The following is a 17,383-nucleotide window of genomic DNA, read 5'->3' as shown; positions in this document are numbered from 1 at the left end:
CTTATTGTTTACAACTTTATTTTCTTTTCAAATTGTAGGCACACTGCTCTGACATCATTTCCTCTATCTTGCTACTTCAGTAAAACTCTAACATGGTTGATTCTTTTTGTTTTTAAATCACACTTTGTTCCAAATTTTTTTATTTTTATTTTATTTTATTATTTATTTATTTATTTAATTCCCACCCCCGGGTTGTCTGTTCTCTGTGTCCATTTGCTGGGTCTTGTTTCTTTGTCCGCTTCTGTTGTCGTCAGCGGCATGGGAAGTGTGGGCAGCGCCATTCCTGGGCAGGCTGCACTTTCTTTCGTGCTGGGCGTCTCTCCTCACGCGCGCACTCCTTGCGCGTGGGGCTCCCCTATGCGGGGGACACCCCTGCGTGGCAGGACACTCCTTGTGCGCATCAGCACTGTGCATGGGCCAGTTCCACACGGGTCAAGGAGGCCCGGGGTTTGAACTGCAGACCTCCCATGTGGTAGACGGACGCCCTAACCACTGGGCCAAGTCCGTTTCCCCAAATATTTTTTAAATAGCAGCTTTATTGGGATAGAATTTACACACCATAAAATTCATCCTTTTCAAGTGTACAACTGAGTGATTGTAAGTATATTCACAGAGTTGTGCAACTATCAGCATTGTCTAATTTCAGAACACTTTCATCACCCCACGAAGAAATCCTGTACCCATTAGCAGTCACTTCTCATTTCCCCTTGACCTCCATCTCCTGGCAACCATGTATCTACTTTCATTTTTATATGGATTTGTCTGTTCTGACTTTCATATAATTAGAATCATGGAATCATTCAATATGTTGTCTTTTGTGACTGACTTCTTTTCTTTAACATATTGTTCTCAAGGTTCATCCATGTTGTAACATGTATCTGTACTTCATTATTTTTTATGGATGAATGATATTCCATTGTATTGCTACATCATATTTTGCTTATCCGTTCATCACTTGACAGCTGGGTTGAATTATACACGTCCCCCCAAACAAAACAAAACAAAACAAAACATGCTGAAGTCCTAATCCCCAGTAACTCAGAATGTGATCTTATTTGGAAATAGCGTTGGCACAGATGGAATTAGGTAAGTCAAAGTGAGTTCATACTGGTGTAGGACAGGCCTTAATACAATAAAACTGATGTCCTTATAGGAAAGGGAGCATAGGCAGAGTAGGAGAGAAGCCCATGAGAAGAGGTAGCAGAGATGGCCATGTGACAATGCAGACTAGAGTTATTTAGCCACAAGCCAAGGAACACCTGGGGCCACCAGAAGCCTGGAGAGAGACATCAGAGAAGGTATGACCCTACTGACAACCTGATTTTAGATTTCTGGCCTCTAGAACTGTGAGACAATCCATTTCTGTTCTTTGAAGCCACCCAGTCCATAGTACCTTGCTACAGAGGTCTTATAAAACTGATTTTTTTCCCCACTTTTGGCTATTATGAATAATACATCTATTAAATTAATGCATAGATTTTATTCTAGAAATGCTTCAATTCTTGAATGTACACCTAGTGGAATTTCTAGGTTATATGGTAGGTCTATGTTTAACATTTTGAAGAACTGCCAAACCGTTTACCAAAGTGGCTGTACTACTTTACAATCCCCCAGAAATGTATGAGGTTTCCCATTTCTCTATATCCTCAACAGTTGTTATTATCTTTTTTTTTTATTTTAGCCATCATAGTGGGTATAAATGATATAGTGTAATTTTGATTTGCATTTCCCTAATAACTAAAGCTGTTGAGCATCTTTTCATGTGCTCATTGACCATTTGTATGTTTTATTTGGAGAAATGTTTACTCAAATCCTTTAATAGTTTTAATTGAGTTATTTGTCTTTTTATTGTTGAGTTATGAGTTCTTTATATGTTCCAGATATAAGTCCCCTATCAGATCTATAGTTTTCAATTTTTTTTTTCCAGTCGATGGGGTGTTCTTTTACTCCTGATAGTGTCTGTTGTAGCACTAAAGTTATTAATTTTGATGAACTCCAATTTATCTATTTTTCTTTTTTCATTTGTGCTTCATGTTATGTTCTTGATATGCCAAAAGAGCTGTTAGAATTTAGAAAGCCCTATTCTCTATCCACATAGTCTTTCTTTAAAGATTACTCTTTCCGGACTTCAGATCTCAATGACCTCTTCATATTAGACACTTTCTAACATAATAATACTTAGTGGAAAACCTGCCTGTATTAGTCAGCCAAAGGGGTGCTGATGCAAAATACCAGAAATGGGTTGATTTTTATAAAGGGCATTTATATGGGATAGGAACTTCCAGATACCAGGCCCTAAAGCATAAGTTACTTCCCTCACCAAAGTGTATTTTCACAAGTTGGAGCAAGATGGCTCCCGACGGCTATGAGGGGTCAGGCTTCCTGGGTTCCTCTGGGCTCAGCTCCTGTATTTTCTCCACAAGGTCAGCTGTAGACTATGAGGCTCTCAAGGCTTTGCCTCTTTCCACAAGGTCAGCTGTAGACTATCAGGCTAATGGCTCTGTCTCTCTCCCTGGGGCTCCAGCTTCAGCATCAAACTCCAACATCAAAACTCCAACATTAAAATTCCCCAACTCTGTCCTTTGCCATGCCTTTTATCTGTGAGTCTCCACCCATCAAGGGGTGGGGACTCAACACCCTACTGGCACGAGTGGTTTACATAATTACTTAATCAAGTAAACCTATGAATCTAATATAATCTAATATGCCCAGAGGAAAAGATCAGTTTACAAACATAATCCAATATTTCTTTTTGGAATTCATCAATAATATCAAACTGTTACACTGCCAAAGGAATTAAGGAAGAGATGGAAGATTCTTTATGTTGGGATGAACCAAAGACATATTGAGAAAGATCTTTTGTCAATTTTGGTAGGGTTTAGAAATGAAGACAAATGAAGCATTCCTAGGGCACTGCAGACCAACCCCATAGAGACAAATTTGAAAGGACTGTTAAAGAATGTGATTGAGGAGAAGAGTATGTGGAGTATGTGGATAGCATTAAATGCCAAGCCAAAGATGTATTCGAATCTCTCAAGAATGAACCATTAAATAATTAGGGAGAAGGTAGGAATATCATTCCTTCTGGGCTGGGCTTTATGAAAGTTAAAAAGATTGTGGTCTGGAGAATTTGTTTTAAGAATGACAGCACAGCAGCAAGAAAGTCAAGAGGTAAGCTTTGACAATAGGTTAGGTGAGAGTTAATGCAAATAGGAGCCTAGGTAGTAACAAGAAGACATGGAAAAGGGATGGCACAGATGCTGTGGGTGGTAGATCTGTCAAGTCTTTGGCAGCTGGCTGGATGCAAGCTGGGAGCTAACAACAGGAGCTTGAAACTGAGCTAGATGCAATGAGAAAAATCTTTTTGATGAAATAGAGTCAATTTGGAGCAATTGTGGTAAAGTGCTCTGATGTTCCAAAGGATTTATACTTTCCTTAATAAAACTAATCTAAATTACATGATTTTTGAAAACTATTCCTGCAAATATTTTTTTCAGCCCAAAAGAGAGAATACTGTTGAAAAGGGAATATATTCATTTTGCCATTTTGACTATAGGTATAGTGGAGAAAGGAGCCTAAAGTCTATTTCTAGCTCTTTGTGGAAACATCTTAAAATTCTGATTTCTCTGTGCAAATTAAGTGCACCTTAAATGGTTGTATGTGTTTCTCTCCTGAAGTCAGAAAAAAAAAGTCGTATATATTCAACTACAATAGCAGATGAGGGAGTGTTTTTCTGAATTATGTTTCTGTACTTATATATTGCTCCACTGTAGCCCCTGGGGGTTCTAACAAATATTAGATTTGTACAGCAGATCTAAAGCAGTGAGAGGAAGTTCATTTTTTTCTGTTTTTTTCTTCCCATAAACCCTGGTGACTAACCTCTGAAGAGCAAAGATAGTTAACTTAGCTTTATGTTTAAAGAATTCAAGAAAAGATGGGAATATGTAAATATTTTTTAATTTCTCTCCCCTCACTTCCCCCTACCCCCCATTGTCTGTTCTCTGTGTCCATTCACTGTGCATTCTTCTCTCTCTGTTGTATTCTCCTCAGGTGGCTCTGGGAGCCCATCCTGGGACCTTCTAGAGTGGGAGAGAGGCGATCATTCTCTTGCATCACCTCAGCTCCCTAGTTTGTTGCATCTCATATTGTCTCTTCACTCTGTCTCTTTTTTTGTTGTTGCATTATCTTGCTGTGTCAGCTCTGTGTGGGTGGCACCACTCCTGGGCAGGCTGCACTCCTGTGCGGGGCGGCACTTGTTAACGTGGCAGCACTCCACATGGGCCAGCTCACCACGTGGGCCAGGAGGCCCTGGGTATCGAACCCTAGACCTCCTATATGGTAGGAGGAAGGTCTATCCATTGAGCCATATCTGCATTCAAGGAATATTTTAATATATGTATATATAATTTAACTAGATTCAATTAGGCATTATTTACCTAACAAAAAGGGCAAGGAGAGATGGGAGAAAATACTTACCACTCAAAATATATGATGTAAGCTCCTTTAGAGACCTTAATTGTGTTGGAGGTGACAGACTTTTTATGTTTATTTTGGTTTGGTTTGTTTTTGTCATAGGCAATTTTAGGGACTGTTATGAAAGCTATGGACACTTTCTCCCCAAATTCTCTACATTTTACATACAGTTTAGGAGACATGCAGATTCCTTTAAAATCTAATCACATTCCCCTGTTAAGAATCCCCCAGTGGCATCACATTTGAGTAAAATGTTCTCAGTCTTAGATGATCACATGAACATTGTCACATTAGTGTGACTGTCTAAAAGCCCTGAGTACACATTACTTTTTAAAAGATTAAAAAATCATAGCAGGGAAGCAGATTTGGCCCAATGGATAGGGCATCCGTCTACCACATGGGAGGTCCATGGTTCAAACCCAGGGCCCCCTGACCCGTGTGATGAGCTGGCCCACATGCAGCGCTGATGCGTGCAAGGAGTGCTGTGCCATGCAGGGGTGTCACCTACATAGGGGAGGCCCAAGCGCAAGGAGTGCGCCTCGTAAGGAGAGCCACCCAGTGAGAAAAAAGTGCAGCCTGCCTAGGAATGGCGCCGCACACACAGAGAACTGATGCAGCAAGATGATGCAACAAAAAGAGACGCAGATTCCAGGTGCCACTGACAAGAATACAAGCAGGCACAGAACACACAGTAAATGGACACACAGAGCTGACAATGGGGGGGAAGGGGGAATAAAATTTTTAAAAAATCACAGCGGAAGAAGGGTGCTTTGGATAACTAAGGCAAGGTGGTGAGTTAGTAAGAGATTTATGACAATCATAATACAGTCAACTATTATTTCTAAATAATAGGATAAAGTTGTACATTAAAACAGAAATCAAGATGATGTGCAAATGTGGTAAGCTTCCCTATTCTGTTAATCATCTCAGAACTAGGCTGATGCAAGTTCTAAATGTCTAAATCAAGTTCTACTGAACATGAACATTTTCAAATTTTCAAATTTTTACTTGTTCTTTGTATTGAGGAAATTCAGTGTTATAGTTTCAAAGCACTTTTATAAGACTTTTATAGAAATAACATACCAGGACTGTTTCTGCCACCATAGAGTGAAGTCAGGGTATCCCTGATCAGGACTTAAGCTCTCAGTCTGATGTCAAGGTAGTCTATGAAATCATGGTGATAGTGTCTGTCTTAGTTTCCTAGGGCTGACATAATGAAGTTCCAAAAACTGGGTGACTTAAAAGAACTGAACACCATTGTCTCACAGTTCTGAAGACCAGATGTCAGAAATCAAGGTGTTGGCAGGAACATATTCCCTCTGAAACCTGTAGGGGAGAATCCTTCCTTGCCACTTCTAGTGTCTTAGTGTGCCAGACTGCTTTGACAAATACCATAAAATGGGTTGGGTTAGCAACAGGAATTTATTGATTCACAGTTTGGAAAGCTACAAGTCCAAAATCAAATCATCATCAAGGTCATGCATGCTAGTTTTTTGGCTACAAAAACAAGTAACATACAATGGGTTGGCTTAACAACAGGAATTTATTGGCTTATGGTTTAGAAGCTAGAAGGCTTGCTTCTTTCCAGAGTCAGTATCTGGCTGGCTGACATCATCTCAGTTCTGTTGACTTCCAGCCTCGGCTGCTTCTTCTGTGTTCAATTCCATTTGCTTATATTGTTTTTAAGGACTTCACCCATATTTGATTAAGGCCCACATTCATTCAGTTTGGGTTCACCTTAGGTAATTGCATCTCCAAAGGTCTTTTTACAAATGGTCCTAATTATAAATCCCTGCAAGAACAGGAATTGGGACCTGAACATGCCTTCTGTGGGGGATATGTTTCAATTCCCAATACCATGCTTTCTCCCCAAAGTCTGCAGCATTCTGCTGCTGGCTTGCTACAATCTTTGGGCTTCTTTGGCTTACATCTTTTCCTGTGGTCCCATGGCAATTGTTTCCTCTTTGTGTCTATTCTTCTAGTTTCTGCTGATGTCTGGCTTCTTCCTGTGTGATTTTCTCCTTATAAGGAAGACCTCCAGTAATATGGAATCAGGCCAACCCTGATTCAGTTGGCCACACCTTAACTAATAAAAACAGCTTCACAAAGTCCTATTTATAAATAAATCCACACCCACAGGAATGCAGATTAAGATTAAGAACATGTCTTTTGAAGGGGTACATAATTTGATCTATCACATTTGGCTTCTATTGCTTGCCAGCAATTCTTGGTATTCCTTGACTTTTTGATGCATCACTCCAATATCAGTCTCCAATTTCACATGGCCTCCTGCTCCCCTTGTCCCCAGTGTATTCTTATAAGGATACCAGTCATTGGATTAGAGCCCACTCTAATTCAATATGACTTTATCTTAATTTTAATTCATCCTCAAATACCCTATTTCCAAATAAGACCAATTCATAGGTACCCAGAGGTTAGGCTTTGTTTTTGTTTCCTTGGTTGTATAAGCAAATACCATAGAATGGGTTGGCTTAACTAATGGGAATTTGTTAACTCAAGGTTTTGAAGCTAGGTAAAGGCCCATACCAAAGCATCATCAAGGTGATGCTTTCTTCCTGTAGACTGGTAGTCTGGGGCTGGCTGCCAGTGATCCTTGGTCCTGGGCTCCTCTGTCATATGACAAAGCACATGGTAGCTGCTCCCTTCCTCTCCCTTCTTTTCCAGGTTCCATTGACCTACAGTTTCTGGCTTCCTGTGACTTTGTGTCTCTCTCTGTGTATGAATTTTATTCTGTTTATAAAGAACTCCAGTAATAGGATTGATACTTACCTGATTGAGGTGGGTCATACCTTAACTGAAGTAACCTCATAAAAAATTCCTATTTATAATAGATTCACACTCAAAAGAGTGCATTCAGTTTAAGGAACATGTTTTACTGGGGTATATAGCTCCAAACAACCATAGACTTTAACACATCTTTTTGGTGGACAAAATTTAACCCATAATAGTGCAACCAGGAAAGAGTCTCTGGTGTAGGATCTAGCTCATAGGTATCTGGATAGAAGCTTAAGATCATATATAACAATATGACTCCTCATGGGCTATAATTGGGAGGAATCCAAAAGTGCCACATGCTGCTCCAAAGTCAGGAAAGGTCTTTGTGGATTACATGAGTCAGAAACGGCATTAAGCTACAGAGGGAGCAGATGGGAAGGCAGATTTCCTTCATGAAAGGCAGGAGTAGTGGCAGGACCACCATGTATGATTTTGCAGATTGGGCCCTATGTCAAGGACTCCCCTGAAGCAGTGAACACAGTTACACTCTGGCCTGTACTGTATATGCCACGTCCTACACACTGATGTATGGTTGTGTCTGTCTGTAGAGGGCACTTTTCTCCAATTCTGACGAATGCCTCTCATAGGATAGTGGTGACCCTGGTTCAAAATCAGCAGTGTCAGATTCTGGTGGCCTTCCCAGAGTTATGGGTTCCATCACCATGAAATTTGACCAACAAGCGAGGCTGTATCTCAGAGAAGTAAAACAAGATGTCAACATGAAAACCTGGCCAGATCACAAAGCCTTGAGGTCATATCAGCTCCCAGTTGAACCTAGACATCATCTTCACAAGTAAAAAGTAGAGGGGAGAATCAGTGCTGCCAGAAAATGGAACTTTGAATTGCCTGATTATTTACTCAAATGAGACTGATCAACTTGAAAGAGATGGTGTGAAATCAAAAGAGTTTGCCTGTAACTCAAATTACTAGGCTTATGGACCTGCTTCCTATTCCAATAAACATGCCCAGCCTCTGCAACTTGTTAGGATGGGTTTCATGTAGGAGATGATGGCAGTTATAGTTTTCAAAGAATACTTGTGTGTCTGCTTGATTAGGTATAGCGTGTTACTTTTTAACTTGTATATCAAATCTGTTCTCCCCTAAAGTCTTAGAGGCTCTCCACCCTATATTTCTTTTTATTCTCATAAGTTCTTCATAATGCTTTATACATAGAACACACTCAATAAATTGGCATAAGAAGTGTTTTGCTAGTCGCTTAGGATGTATTGAGGAATGTTTATCTATTCCACCAAAAGGCTGATTGCCTTTTCAGGCTCCAAATAACTTATGTCTCTGTTTTCATCACATTTTATATCTTCATCAATGTTTTGGGTCTTGGCAAAGGAGAGAAGGAAACATGTTAGTTATACATGCACAATATATACACTCCAATATTGGCATATCCACAAGCTAAGTCTGATAAAAATCTGTTCAACAATCTTACTAAATTAGGCTAAAGCCTTAAAAAAAGGGGGAAGTTTTGGGGAGATGAATAAGATCATTGGAAGATGCTAGGTTAGCTATTTTTGAATCTGAAGATTTCTCTAATGTAGTTGGGTATAGTGAGACAGATTTCTTCTTGGGTATATTAGTCAGCCAAAGGGTTGCTGATACCAAGTACCAGAAATCTGTTGGCTTTATAAAGGGTATTTATTTGGGGTAAAAGCTTACAGTTTCAAGGCCCTAAAGAGACGGACTTAAGGTACCATAAAAGGTAATTTCTTACCAAAGTCAGCTGCCACATGTTGAAGCAAGATGATGGCTGATCTCTGCCAGGTGCCTCATTCAGGGCTTCCTCTTCTTCTTGAGGCTCCTTGGGCCCAGGTTCTTACCAACCTCAGCCTTAGGCTGGCAGGGCTTGTCTCTCGGGCTTTCAGCTGCTCTAGTCTCTTCACAAGATCAGCTGTAAACTATCAGGCAAATGGCTCGGCTCTCTCCAGGGCCCCAGGATCAAAACAGACAAGTTCTCTCTTCTTCCACCTATCTTCTTCTGTGTCTTTTTGAGTGAGTGCCTGTTTATATCAGCCCACCAAGGGGGTGGGGACTTAAGCTGAGTTATGCCCTTCTGACTTGGTCAAATCAAAGACCTAATCACAACATAATTTAATTAAAATATCTCAGCTAAATCTAGTACAATCAAAGGGGATCACACCCAGAGGAAGAGACCAGTTTACAAACATAATCTCTGTTTTACAAATTCATAAGTAATCTCAAACTGCCACACTGGGTTACCTTATGTCCAAAGCAATACTATACTTGCACCCTGGGTTGAACTATGAAAGCTCTATAGAGGATTTTAAGGTGTCTTCCTCCTTTTGATGGTGAATTTTACCTGTGATACACACAGACAGGAAAACACTAGACAAAGGTACTGATATGAGCATCTGTCTCCATTATTTGCCCAGTATATGCAACAGACCTTGACTGCAATTATTTTACTTGGTTGTAATATTTTTCTTTACAAACTAAAAATCTTTATTGGCTTTTTTGACTAACCCCAAATACACCAGATAGTTTAATTTTGATTTTTCAATGACTCCTACTATAAACACTATTTTATATTACTTTTTTGCTGCTCTATTGCTTTTTGTGACTATATATGTAGCACCATGTCATTACACATAGATCTGCTTCAACCTTTGTAAAAGATATCTAGTATTACATTGTGTATTTCCCACAACAAAAATGGGTTAAAACATTTTTTACTTTTTAGTGCTTTTACAATTCATGCTATAAAAAAAATCTGTACCATATATTTTCTGCATTTCCCAGTTAAATCCTCTGAGTTTCTAGAAGTAGAGTTGACCGGTCATAGTGTATGTACATTTAGACTGTTTTTCCTTATTGTGAAACCACTGTAGAATGATTGTACTACTTTAGACATTAATGTGGTACATCCCATCTTTTTTCAAGTTATGACTTATAGAGGCAATAATCATACTTGCCATGAGGGTAAAGAGAGGAAGGTGTTCTTTGCCAGGCCAACCAGCCCAGGGGTTCTAGCTACACTTAAGACTGAGGGCACAGCCCATTTTGGACTCACCATTAGGGAAGTGCTGTTCTAATCAGCACATGTTTATTACCAATGTATTTTTTTAAATCCCAGTCAAATTGGCAAAAATTCCTCATTTTTAATTTTATATTTCTTTGATAATTTGGGATATTGAACAGCTTTTCTTAGTTGCATAGCTATGAGTATTTTTCTAAGAATCTGCTCTGCATGTGCTTTGCCCATGTAATCTCAATGTGTGCCACCACGATGTCTTGATCCTTTGTATTTCTGAAGACCCTCTTTCCACTGTCTAATTCCCCTCCCACATCCAGTGTAATCTTCACCCTCTCTTCATAGTTTCTGGGGGTCTGGCGCATAGTGGGGTAGGTCATGTTCATTGGCTCATCACCTTGAGTGCTGCCTTTTCTCCACACACTCATCCCATACTGGGTACCGCTTCTTTTTTCAGCCCCCAACCCATGGTTAACATAAGCTTGTTTTAAGCTGCAGACTTTCATGGGAGTTTGGAGATAACAGGGCACTGAATGGCCAACAAAGTAAAACTGAGTTAGTGTTAAATCTCACTCTTCCCAAGGATCCTGCCCTTGCCCACATGGGCAGCTTTCTCAGCTCTCCTGCGTCACTTCTTGGGCCCTTCTCTTCCTTGTCTCTACTCTCCTCTTAGTTCCAGACTCCCTACAATCTTTCCCTGAACCCTGAATATTTGTTGGTTTATATGTGGAGTTATCTTTGCTCTTGTGCCTAACCTTTTCAATTAGGACAAACCCAGGGAGTATTTTCTCATATTAGGTGGTCCATCAAAATATTCTCCAAACAAAAAATCCATTCTTTTCTGTGTTAAAGAAAAATACTGCAGTCTTTTGTTATTCTCTTGCTCTTTTTTTTTTTTTTCATCTTTTTAAAGAAAACCCCTGACTCATTTCCCTAGTGGGGCTTTTTCTTTTTCTTTGTAATCATTTTTATATCCTATTTCCTCTACTTACAAACTGCAGACCTTTAGTTCTCTGAGCCTCTGCTTTCTCATCTGTAAAATAGATTCAATAGTTTTACCTACCTCATGAGGTTGCTGAGTAAACATACGCTTATTACTGTGACTAACAATATGAATTCTGTATATATTAGCTATTATTAAATTTATTAGTATCACAAGAATATTAATCCTTTTTGTATATTGCAAATATTTTCCGGAGTTTGTAATCTGTATTTTTAGCTTTGACAATGAGTGTTTTATCCTCCAAAAATTCTTATGTAATCTGTCAGGTTTTTTCTTTATGATTTCTGGTTTTAATATCATGCTAAGAAAGTTTCCCATCCCAAGTTTACTTTTAAAAATTCCGTTGCACTCTTATTATTATTCAACCTGGAAACATTTATTTACAATGTCTAATAGGGATTCAACACCCCTACCCCTCCCCCAAATAAATATATTTATAACCCCACTTGATAAAGGTGCTCTTTAAACTCTAGATTAAAGTAAAACAAGAAAAGGGTCAGCTGAGAATGACTGTATAATTTCCCGTGTCATGTGTTTAAATAAGCATAAAATGGAGACACTATTATAAACCACAGTCACTGGGTTCTTCCTTTAACTCCCAGAACTTCCTTAATAAGAAATCTGTGAAACTTGAGCCAGACTAGCTGAGGTAAATAGCCCCTTGAGAGTTTGAATTCTTCTTCTCTCACTTCATACTTTTGCATGATCCTCACCTAACCAAGGGCTTCACACCTACTGTTAGTCTGAATTGGAAGCAATTTTTTGTAGCAAGAGCTAAATCCCTTCTTATTAATATACAGCTCTGTTATAAGGGCATAACTATTCCATGTTGACCAAATACAGGCTCTTCCTCAACAACCTTATCCCTGACTCTCCTAGCCACTGGAGATTCCTGTAGTAATGAAACCTAATGAGCTCTCTCCCTCTCTCTCTCTCTTTCTCTCTCTCTCTCTCTACTCAGCTAGATTTCTGCTGCAGCTGCCAACTACTCAGCGATAGTTTCTATGTCTCTGCAGAGTATCTCTCAGTTTGGGTAGAAAGAAGTAGAAAGAAACAGCTCCTGAGCTGTCATGTCAAAGCTCTTCCCTAACCTGCAGAATCTTGGACACTCTCTGGGTCACATTATCACATAGCTCCTACATACATTTTGAAGGTCAAATTTTAGTGTAGAACTATTTTGTGCTCACTTGCACAAGATATGCATTCTCCTGTGTGGGGCTGCATGGGGAAAACAGATCGCACAAATGTGTACTGCAACAAACCCAGTCCTAAATGTAGGTAGAGTTAGCATCCACATAACAGAGATGAAAAATAACTCCAGAAAGGTGGCTACTGAACCTAGAACTTCATTAATAACTTTTTAAAAGGTCTTCTTAGGGCTATAAGTGATTTGCATTTAAATTGTTAGGCATAATCATGTTATTATTGTAAATCAGCAGAATTTGTTTATCTAATAATTTGGTGTCTGTGAAGCATTAAGTTAGTAGAAAATAATAGGATGTGACCAGAAGTGGGAGACAGGCTGTGGGGAAGGAAAGACAGGTTTGTACAGCTTTATTGGCAGAGTCCCGGGTTGTAGTTGGAATACTCAAGTCATTTGCTCACACAGTGGATATTTAATGACCACTTACTATATGCTGGCCACTGAGCTTGGCACTGAATATAGACTGGTGAAAATGACCAGCATGACCTGTGCCTTTAGGGAGATTACACACTGTGGGGAAGACAGACTACTAAATATAATTACAGATGTTGATGCCTGCCTGGAGGCAAAGGAGCAGGAGGCAGGGATAGGAAGGACCTCAGGAGGAAGTTTTTAATTATATATCTCTGAAGAGATAATTTTAAATTCCAAACCCAAAGGATGAGCAGGAGTCAGTCATGTGGATAAACCCGACAGACAGACAGTCATGCCTGAAGACCTGGAGGAGAGGACAAGCTTAGTGAGCCTGAGCAACAGGAGACTGTTATATCTGAATCACAATGGACATAGCACAGAGGGACACAGATGAGACAGAAGGATGGGGAGGGGTCACACCTTGAAGGAGTATGGGTTTATCTGACTTGCAATGGGAAGCCACCCATTTTTAAGCAAGAAAAAGTGTGATCTGGGATTATTTTCCGGCTGCTGTGTGGACAATGTGTGGAGAATGGGCTGTCTGTAATCTTGACTCTGTCTTAACTTGCTACTAGATCCACTTTTGCAGATTGTAGATGTTCTCTGAATTTCCTTTGAGTGGTAAAATTTAAGTCAGTCTTACGAGCTCTAATAAACAGCTTTTTGTGCACTTGCCTTCATTTACAGAAATATGCATCACACACAGGAATGCTGCAGCAGTAGGGAAAGCTTCCTTTTGTTTGAGGACAGTGATGAAGAGAGTCAGCTAGATGTTAGAAACCTGTTTCCTCAAGTCAGGTCCAGGAACAAGCTTTCAACTCCAGAAAATGAGAATCTGTTCTGAGGTAGCTTCAAATTGAAATGACAGTATTAAAGTAATGTTGTATTGTTTTAATTTACTTTTTTAAAGAACTCAGAGGAAAAGGAAGTTGACAAATTTTATTTGTAGAGATCCCGTACATCTATCTGCACCTACTAGCCCTTCATTTCTGAGAGTTCGAGAAAAGTTTACTATTTTGATCTCCCATTTCCTTATTATTTGCAGCAGAGGCAAATGTTCTCCTTTCCCTCATCCCCTTCCCTGTTGGACCCAAAATGGCTGTGTGCCTAACATGAAAGGATGTTGCCAAAGTGGTAGAGTGACAAAGTTATAGGCCCTGGAATCAAACAAATCTGAATCTGAAAGTCATCATCTTCATCACCTTGTTGTGTCAGTATCACCCTTGGAACCAGAAAAGTGAAACTCTGTGCTAGGCCATGTGGATTAGGGAGTCTAATATATCCAAAATATACAACCTACCTTTATTGAAGAGCTCCTTGGGGCCTCTGTCACTTGGGATCCAGCACATATAGTCTTCAACATCTATTCTCATGATTAACACAATTAAGGACCAAGGGCAACACTTATACCCACCTCCTCCCCTGTTTTCAAAAGGAAAGTTGACTCCCTCCAAACACATGAAGATGGCCATGGCTGTTGCTGATGGTGCCGCTGCAGACATCAGAGAGAGCTTTGGAGTACAGGGACAACTGAAGCCACAGCAAAAGCATTTAGATGAGAGGAAAGACAAATTAATTAACTTGTCAAACCTTCCTCTCAGTTAGTGTAATGCAATAAATTTTCACATAATGAAGTGTCTTTTCCAACTTGTACCCAGACAAGTGGCTCTAAAGGCAGCCACTAATTAGAGCAATTTCTGTAACAGTTATACATGGTGGCTGAGGAACATTGTGTAATATAAACAATTCATACTATATTCAATTTTTGCATATATTGCTGAGATGTGACATATAAGAAGCATATCACCTCTTTACATTGGTATTCAAATTGACCTTGAAGTGTGAATGGTGTTATTTTCATTTTTTTTAATTAATGAGATTTTACTGCATTTCATAAACTAAAATAAACATTTCAGCTTTACTTAAATAGTTTTAATAATACTTCCTAAGTTGGTGGTGATGAAATGATGCCCATAAGCTCTTAGCACAGTAAATCCTTGAGAGATGGTGAGAGTTCAATTATAGAGTTCATTATTTCCTTACATGATGTAATTTCTATTTAGCTTACTGTTGCAGTTTGATATTGTTTGTGAATTCCAAAAACAGATATTGGATTATTTTTGTAAACTGGTCTGCTCCTCTGGGCATATTAGATTATATTGGATTCAGAGGTTATACTTTTACTTGATTCAATAATGATTAAGGCTTTGATTGGGCCACATCAGTAGGATGTTGAGTCCCACCCCGTTGGTGGGTGGGAACTCACAGAGAAACTGCACCCCAGAGACAGGAGATTTGAGTTTTGAGCTGGAGCCCAGGGAAGTAAACACAGAGAAGCAGACATGTGAGGAAAGAGAGATCTCCATTAGACGTAGCAGAGGCCCTGGGAAGAGAGACAAGCCATTTGCCTGAGAGTGTGTAGCTGAGCCTGGTGAGAATTGAGCCCCAGGGAGAGAGACAAGGCCTAGAGATCCTGAGAGTCTACAGCTAACCTTGTGGAGAGAACAGAGCAGCTGAGCTTGGAGAGAAATGCGCTTCAGGAAAGAGATGAGACTTATCCCAGCCTACAGCTGATATTGAAAGAAGCTGGGACCACACAGCCTTAAGAGGAAAGAGGAAGCCTGAACCCTTGCAGATGTTGGCAGTCATCTTGCTCCAATACGTGGCAACAGACTTTGGTGAGGGAAGTAACTTATGCTTTATGACCTGGCAACTGTACACTTCTATCCCAAATAAATACACTTTATAAAAGCTAACAGAGTTCTGGTATTTTGCATCGGCACCTCTTTGGCTAGCTAATACACCCATGATATACCATTAATTGGGTTAATTAACTGTCTCAACCAATATTAGCTTTCTTCCATTTTTTTTTTGCACAAGCAAAAATATGAAATTTTATTTTGAGAGGTTTAGCAGCTATAAAGCATGGCTATACAGCACTTTGTCACCCCCCTTTATTTACAGAGAGGGTGTACATCTGCAGTGCTTGCTTGACTCCTCCAGTCTTCTTTCTCTTTCTTTTTCATTTCATTGTTTACTATTGAGCTGCCAATTTTATAAGTCCCAGTTGCCGCAACTTATTAGTGGGAGTTTAAGAAACAAGAATTTAATTTTTGTGCTCTCCTTACTTTTATTTTGCTGAAAATTTCTAAAGGTATAACATTTTTCTTTGAGTTGTTTAAAAAGGAAAGAAAGAAAAAGGAACCCTCCATGGGCCCTTCAACTAAAGTCCCTACCTAGTCATTTCATAGAACTTTGGTCATGAAATTGATGGCTTTTGTATTATTCATGCTGCTTTATTGACAAAAAAATTATTTTAGAAATCACAAAAATAAAAATGCAGCTCAGAAACTAAACCTAAAGGCAGTAGGTAAAAATGAAAGTAGATCAAAACAAAACATCACAAGAATGATGCCTTTTGTCTAAAAACAAAGCAATTTTAATAACTAAAGGTTTTGAAAAAATATTACCAACAAGCTCATCTTCTATTACCTAAATGATAGAACAGAAGCAAGGGACACATCTTCCTTATGCAAATTGTCAGGTTAGATGTATTCTTTTATTAAAACAACAACAAAGACTAATGTACAAAATGGGATTCACTATTCCAATTAATGTCAAAATTTTACCAGAAATCTTTCCTGATACTATCACTAAATGTATCCATATTTGGACCTGTATTTCTTATCAGTTGAGTAACTCAAATCCATTTAGTTTTCAATTTCCAAATTATCTCTACTCTGTCCCACCTTGCTGCCATAGTCACTTTTGTTACTAATTACTTTATTTTTTAAAGCAGCTTTAGATTACATAAATGTTCAATAAAAATATATAGGGGATTCACATATGCCCCACCCCTGCCCCCTCACAATTTCCCACATTAACAACAACCTTCATTAGTATGGTACATTTGCTAAATTTGATGAACACATATTGAAACATTGTGACTAACCATGGACTATAGTTTACATTCTATCCCACACAATTTTTTAGGTTATAACAAAATATGTAATGGCCTGCATCTATCAAGACAATTCGAATGTCCCAAAAATGCCCCCATATTATACCTATTCTTCCCTCTTCCTCCCCTCAGAAACTTTGATGGCCACAGCCTTTATATCAATGATAAACGTTCTTCCATTGCCAGAATAACAAGAAGTCTGTAGTAGAATAATTAGTCTACTTTGGTCCATTGTTCATTCCCCAACTGTGAGATGATTTGGGGATGGTGATGTCCTCTCTGTTTCTAATTGAGAGGGGGCCTAGGTCCCATGGGACAGATAGATGGAACTATTTTGCTTGCAGTTGCAGATACTCTCTGTTCCTTGGATGGGTGTTGTCCATCATCATCTCCTTGTTATTTGTCCTGGGTGAGTCCAATGAACTGGAGAGTAAGTGTTGCAACTCTGCTGAGATTCTGGACTCAACTGGAACGTGAACAGACAAAGATTTAAGTCTCTGGGACATATATTTAACAAGTATAGTGCTA

The sequence above is a fragment of the Dasypus novemcinctus genome, chromosome 3, assembly GCF_030445035.2.
Source record: "Dasypus novemcinctus isolate mDasNov1 chromosome 3, mDasNov1.1.hap2, whole genome shotgun sequence".
Lineage (NCBI taxonomy): Eukaryota > Metazoa > Chordata > Mammalia > Cingulata > Dasypodidae > Dasypus > Dasypus novemcinctus.
The sequence above is the reverse complement of the archived record's forward strand: the minus strand, read 5'-3'. Positions refer to the sequence as shown.